The sequence below is a fragment of the Gavialis gangeticus genome, unplaced genomic scaffold (genome assembly GCF_001723915.1).
Source record: "Gavialis gangeticus isolate Ggan-Ray unplaced genomic scaffold, GavGan_comp1, whole genome shotgun sequence".
Classification (NCBI taxonomy): domain Eukaryota; kingdom Metazoa; phylum Chordata; order Crocodylia; family Gavialidae; genus Gavialis; species Gavialis gangeticus.
In genome coordinates this window covers 27,152,449-27,159,805 of record NW_017729034.1, presented here as the reverse complement: position 1 = coordinate 27,159,805, position 7,357 = coordinate 27,152,449, and the positions used below count along the sequence as shown (strand labels likewise).

Here is a 7,357-nt window from a genome sequence, read left to right as displayed (position 1 = left end):
TCCCCCCTGCCCCTGTCTGCCTCATGCTTTTGGCCTGTTGCCCAGGGGCTCCGAGTCAATCAGGAGTATACTTCTGGCTGATGAGGTGTTGGTATGGTAATGTGGGCTCTGTGCTACAGGTAGGGAAGATGGGTGAGGGGCTGTTACAGCAGGCAAAGTTAAATCCACAGTGTTTAATATGAGCTTCCTAACTAATCCCCAATCTAACAATGTAGGCTTCAATAAGATTTATTCCAAAGTTGAATTTACCCGATTGATTCCAGTTTTTAAGCTCCTTGAGCTCACTAAGACTATATCCACAAGAAACCCAATAATTCATTTAGATCCATACAAGAAGTTAAGAAGTTGCTTTACACCCTCCATGGGCTGCCCAAGCCCCAGAAGAACTACGGACCCACCAGTGGAGACCAGGGTACCAGCTGTGACAGGCCCTGGCCAACCACCTCCTCCTGCACTCCCCTCTCTAGCCCGCCTGCACTGCTGCCCACAGACCCCCTACCCTCCCACCCACAACATGCACCACACTCACTGCAGATGCATGAGAAGAAAAAGTCTTTATTTCCCCCACATCCAACACAAATCCTCCCTCCTCAACACACAGAGCCCCTCCACCATCCAGCCTACCCCACAACCATAAGAAACACTCTTCCCTGCAGAAACTATGTACAAGGTGGATTTTTTCTGGAGTCCCAGAGTGAGCGGCCTTGGGATAAAGGCACCTAGGGGGCAGAGCCCAGGGACAGGTGGCCAGCACCCCAGCCTCTGGCCATTCCCCGATGGGTCCTCATGCTGCAGCAACTGCGGTGGGCAGGGTCTTGCCCAGCAGGGCAATGGTACCTGGTGATCCTCCAGGGTGAGCAGCTTCCCCTCTGGCTGGCAGAGTCGAGGCCCAGCATGGCCAATGTCCAGTCCTGGTGCCTCTTCAGGCAGTTCCAGCTCCACATCTGGAGCAGGGGCGAATGGCCTAGGCCCAGGTTGGTGGCAGCAGACCCAGGGTGGGGGCTAGGCCAGGGGCTCCTGGCAGCAGAAGGTGATGGAGGACCTCCTCCCAGGCCCAAGCAGGGGCTTGCTGCAGGGCAGCAGACAGCTGCCAGGGGGCCTGCAGGTCTTGGGATGGGGACCAGGCAGCAGCGGACTGGAGCGGGATGGAAAAGGAGTACATTTAGACATCGTTTACACACCTAATAAGTAGACTAGACTCTGGCCCGTAGGGTGCAGAAGTATGTGGGGCAACTTACCCACTGAACGCTTAGCTAGACCAGGTGGCTGTGGAGCATGTGAAACCTTAGCTCCATGCTCTACTTACTGACTGGAGTAGCTGAGCCAGAGCCAGAGGATATGATAAATTACTGATGGCATAGCAGTAAATTACCACATGCCTAGAGTAAGGAAAAAGCCAGGAGGGAGCCATGCTTCAAAAGATTGTCTCTGAGGCATGCTGCTCATTGGATGGCACAGTTTGCATAATATTCCACCTTGCTTAAGGTTGTTTCAAGTCATGATTAGCTTTTTGAACTTCAGATGTATGACTAAATCATCCAGAAAAATTGCTGCATCCTAAAGCATTAACATTACAAACCCCTCACATGCTACCCGTCTTCACAATTACTCATAAGTTTGTCTAGCCACCTCCCTCTCCAACACATTCCCATGACAGGCTCCCTCCCAATACTAACTCAGACCCACCTGTTATCTTCACACTACAAATCAAACGCTTCACCTTAACTTGACCTGCAGTGGTAAGTCTGATGAAGGCATAACTACACACGTGTAGAAGGAAGAGCGATTAGAATAGCACTTTAAAAGGTAAAGGTGCCACTTTTCCTGATGGGTGAAGAAGTGATCACTGATCATTATGGTGGAAGTACCTGGGCCTGGCCCCTAGGAGGTGCTGAGCACTGTTAATTCCCTTTGACGTCAGGAGTTGCTGTGGAAACATGATACTTCATAAGGGTAAGCAGGGCAAATATTGGGGTAATGCTCTGACAGAACCATTCAGAGGCACTAACATGATTAGTTGTTGGGTTACTTGGCCATAACATGATTTAGCCCATGAAGAAGAATGAGACCAAATAGTTCTAGAAAAGGAGACATCCGTAATACTCTGTCTCCTGAAAGTCTCACTTTTTATTCTGTAGGTGCATCAGTTTATCCAGAGAATCACACCATGTCAGCGCAGAGCAATAAACGCTTGCCCTCTGAGACCATGGAAACAGATCCATCTTACCTCTTTGGTATGTTCTATCCATATTTTAAATGACCAGCAGGCTGATATTTGCTCACCTCTTCTGTGCTGTTCGTTCCATCAGAGGGGAGTCAGACTTCAGATGAGATTATTTAGTCTGAGGGAACAGGAAGGGGCAGGAGAACAGCATATAATGTAGCACAGTGGGGGCTAACCTTTTCGGCAGGCATGCCACAAATTAGCCCTACACCCTTCTCAAGTGCCACTCTGATCTCCTTCCCCTGCCTGATCTTCTGCTCTGCTTTCTGCTTCCTTCTCTATACTCCCTGCTTGATCCGATGCTCTGCTTGCTGCTCTCTCCCCCATCTGCTAGCGTGCTGCCTGACCCCTCCCCATTCAGCTGTGTGCCACATACAGAGGCTTCCCATATCACTTGTGGCATCCATGCCTCACATTGGTCTACCCCTGACTTAGCAGAAAGCTACTGCTGCATCAGGGGCATCAGGGCGTGGAATAGGAACTCATTAGATTAGCTTCTGGGGAAAAAAGTGGGTGAGAGAAAATAGATTTGGGTCATCCAAAAATAAGTGGGATTCATTATTCCTTTGAGTCATTTTTTACTTCTTGGTGAGCATGGTATCAATGTCCAGACAGAAAAAGAATGAAAGATGATACCTCACTGTTTGGAACACTTCTCTACAGAGGAGAAGAGAAAACATAAAAGGAGGAACCAAGCTATTTGGTGGGAAGTTAGACAGACATATAAGATGGTGGCAGGTGGGAAGGAAGTCGTTTAACTCAGGAGGCTCTGCAGAGCTGAATGAAGGCAAGAAGTTACGCCCTAGTATGAGGTATATTTCCAGTCATGGCCTAAGCCCATAACCTAAGAATTGGGAAGAGGGCCAGGAGCTAGGATGGCCTCAGCTCTCATATTACCTGTTTCAATAACTCTAATTACTGTAGGTCCTACCTCCTCCCATGGGAGAGCCTACCTCCTGGAGCTACAGCAGGGGTGGGCAATTATTTTGGGCGGAGGGCCGCTTACTGAGTTTTGGCAAGCCATTGAGGGCCGCATAACAGACAGCCAGGGGCAGATAAATATTGATTTTCCAAATTTTTTAGGGGCTCCGTGGGCCAGATAGAATGGACTGGCATGCCGCTTCCAGTCTGTGGGCCACATTTTGCCCACTCTTGAGCTACAGTCAAGCTCCTTGCTTGATCTTCTCTCTCCACTAATCCTTTACTCTCGGCTGCCAGCTCCAACAGGAGGGGTTCAAAGGTCCTTGCCTATAGCCTGGTGATTATTAGGGTGCACCAAATGGGAGATGTAGCTTTGAATCCCTTCAGGCTGAGGACCCAAAGTCCAGGCCTCCGACTTCTTGCACAAGTGCTTTCTTTGCCAGGCAGTTTTGCAAAATGTGGTTAAATCCACCCCACCAGGTCTCTTCCACAATGAACTGCAAGCATGCTGTGAGCATCCAGCAGTTCCTAGGCAGTTCCTAGGCATGATCTGCTGCTGCCTAATGAAATGGCAACTAAAGCAGAGTTTGTGCACCTCCCAGGGAGTGCAAACAGAAGTGCAGCTCCAAGCTGTAACTCAGAACCATCTCTGCAAAGCGTTCAGAGTTACAACGTTTCCCCAAACCGAACAGAAGTTCACTATTAGTTCAGGGGGGGAACTAGCTGTGGGCTGGGAGCCTGCAGTCAGGTTCCCATAGCAATGGCTGGGCTCTCTGCCAGTGCTCCTGTTTTCAGAATGGGAGCAGGGAAAGGCAGTATAAGGAGCTTGTTTTTGGGGCTCCCCAGCCAGTGCTGGTGGGTGGGGTGGATGAGTTGGAGCCCCCACACCTTGGGGTTGGGGAGCTCCAATACGTATGCTGTACTGCACCTTGTCATGCATCCAAAGTTGCATCTCAAGCCGGTCCAGAGATGTGATACTCCCCCTCTCTGTGACATTGGTGCAGCCTCAATTGGAGTACTGCATCCAGTTCTGGGCACTGCACTTTAAGAATGATGTGGCCTGCCTTGAGAGGGTTCAGAGGAGGGCCACCCACTTGGCACCAGGGCAGGCCTTATGAGGAGAGGCTGAGGGACCTGAACCTGTTCAGCCTCAGCAAATGGAGGCTGAGGGAGGATTTGGTGGCCGCCTACAAACTCGTTAGGGGAAATCAGCAGCAAATAGGAAGGGTCCTATTCCCCCCAGCAGCACCTGGGGTGACAAGGAACAATGGCCACAAGCTGCTGGAGAATAGGTTCAGGTTAGAGATTAGGAGGCACTATTTCACTGTTAAGGTGGCTAGGATCTGGAACCAACTTTCTAGGGAAGTGGTCCTCGCTCCTACCTTGGGTAAATTCAAAAAGAGGTTGGATGAACACCTGTCTGGGGTCATGTGATCCCAGCATGTGCTCCGGCCAGTGGTGGGGGGTCAGACTAGATGATCTATTTAGGTCCCTTCTGACCAGCAACAGGCTGGGAGCTTAGCAGACACAAGTTACAGAAGACGTTACATTTTGAAATGTCTTCATCTGATACATCATGCAATGAGGGGTCAGAGTTTCACCTTATTGGCCATTTTTGAAGATGTCTGCAGCTGTGCATTTGTGCTTGGTCCCAGCTATAAACTGCTTTCTGTGGCCAGACCCCGCAAAAATTAGCACTTTTGTCTGCACCCGTCATCCTGGATCATGGGCGGTGGGACTCAGGTGCCTTTGTGGCTGATCTACATAATTTCTCAGTCCAAGTCTTGGAGCTGAGTGTCACAACCAAATTTAAAAAGAGTGCTGGCTAACACAGTGTTAAGCACAGAGATGCACTGACAAGTAAGTGGAAAATCCCTAGAGGGCTAGTGAGCATGCCCTGCACATGCCGCACGCTTGACCCCACGCTTGTCAATCATGATTCTGCCATGAGGTAATCTGAATTGGCAACATGCGCATGCCCAGGCTTATACCAGAATGAGCTAGAACTTTCCAAAAGGGAACTATTTGACTGGCTGACCGAATCATATTTAAGGCTTGTGAGTTTCCACCCATGGCGGAGACCAGACCCGACCTGAGCAGAGACTGCTACCGCAGAGACTGCTTCAGGAAAGCCTCTTAGGCCTAGAGCCCTGGTTCGCTTCCCAGAGCCCTGCTGGTCTCCCCGCCACCATCGTACCTTGGCGTACCCTTTCTTAATAACGCTTATCTCGTCTCAGTTACTCATTATCGATTATCGTTCCAGTTTTGACTACCCATTTACTGCGTTCTGATTACTCGTTCCTCGTTTACGATCTCGATTACTCATCACGTTCCGGTTATCTACGTTTTGGCACCCGTTCTACGTTTATGACTCGTTCATCTCATTCCGGTTACCTCTCTCTCGTTGTTCGTCCCCGCTACCGTTACCGACCTCAGTTTCGTTTCTCGATCTTCGCTTCTCGTTATCGTTCACCATTCACGTTCTCGTTCTGTAACCAAGTTGACCTGCCTACGCTACCTCACCATCTAGTAGCGTAAGTAAACAATAAAATTTGTTCTGTTTTGAAACCACACGCTTGTCCCGCCTGCTCTGACTCCTTGCCGCTAATCCCACCTGTTTGTTCATGCTCGGCCCATCGTGACACCGGGGCACTCAGCTCCGACATGGCGTCATGAACAGGATTAATGGGAGGTGAGTTAGAGTCAGAGTTGATCCGTCACTGCCCATGGTGCAGTGGAAGCCGTCCGACCAACGACCTGGACGACTTGTGGGCACACATAGTGTACCATCAGGCCACCCACCTGGCCGAGTTCATGATCAATGGGTACCTGTCCTTCCGCGGCACCAGTGGGAAAGAGTGGGCTGTCCGGCTCAACCCCGGAGCATTCGGCTGCATTATGTGGGATCCCAGGGCCGTCTATCGCCCAAGGGAAGAAACCGGGTCCCTGTCCCTTGCCCACCTGAAATCTTCGGGCGCGGCGAGTCCCAGCCTGGCCCAAGAATTTGCCCAGTGTGTGAGGTATATGAAGGAGGGAGGAGAAGACACCCCGCCGGACAGATTTAACTGCCCAAGCCTCACGCCAGGATCAAGGGGGCACGAGCTGCTAACGCAACTCCGGGAGAGTTTGGAGGTTAATGGGAGAAAGGCCAAATGGACTGGCCTGAAATGGAAGAAGGGGAAAATGTTGAATACTTTATTTCGAGAATATGTTATCGTGCTGAGGGAAAACGCAGATTTAACCATGCAGTTTGAGACTGCTGGCCGAGCTGCCGCTGAAAATTTAGCAGCGCCGCCATTGCAAGATGGCGCTGGCAGAGGGGAGAGCGCACCAAAAAGCGCGCCAACTCCAACTCCGCCCACCTGAAGCGTGCCTCCTGCCATAGCACCACCCACGACGTCAACATCACCACCACCGTATGTGAAACAGTGCCACCTGGAGGAAACGGAAACGAAAGTGAATAGCGAAACCGAAAGCGATGGAAAGACAGCTATGGGAGAGAGAGCGACTGCTCCAGCACAAGATACCTCAACACAAGATACTGAGTTAGCAACTGCATTGCCCATTTCTGTGTGAAAGTGGGTAACTGGCCCTCAAGGCCAAGGAACTCAAATCACTGTCATGACAAGAACCCGAACTTGAACAGAAATGAACAATCTAAGAAAAGAAACTGGAATAAAACCTGAGGAAACACCAATAGTATGGTTAGGTAGATTGATAGCCGAAGCAGGAAATGAGACTGTTGATGAAGATGAAGCCATGCAGTTTGTGAGGAACACTGCCTGGAGCAAGGGCAAAGTAGTGGATCCAGTACCTGTACTGGCCAACAACTACTGGCCCATCCCACTACCTGCTCTAGTGGTGGAAGCCTTACAACGGAAAGTGCGTACATGGCATGAAGGTGCAACGAACCACACCGATGCAAGCGCCCTAGTTTACGCCATTCTTGGAGCATCTTATGCATCATGGAACCCGGCCCAGCAAGCCCTGAACCTAATACCAGCTCAGGCACAGGGAGCTTGGCCTCATAGGTTCACTACAAATCCTGGGAATGTACCATGCTTATTGGAAGCTGTTGAAGCAGCCACAGAAGTCTATGGTGGAAGCCAAAATTTAACAGCTCGATTGCTTCTGAATCCATCTGTGAATGGTCCCATAGCCCACGTATTGGGACAATTAGGAAAATTGCAGGGAGGCAAGAGACCTAAGGCT

The 7,357-nt window shown here is 50.4% G+C and overlaps 1 long non-coding RNA gene across 1 annotated transcript; it reads right to left on the bottom strand.

The window, feature by feature from the left end:
- Positions 1-541: 541 nt before the first annotated feature.
- On the bottom strand, positions 542-2,344 carry LOC109304285. The gene is made up of 2 exons (XR_002099335.1): positions 2,284-2,344; positions 542-1,135 (listed from the first exon to the last, which is right to left on the bottom strand). It is a non-coding gene; the product is annotated as an uncharacterized LOC109304285 (long non-coding RNA).
- Between the last annotated feature and the right edge of the window lie 5,013 nt (positions 2,345-7,357).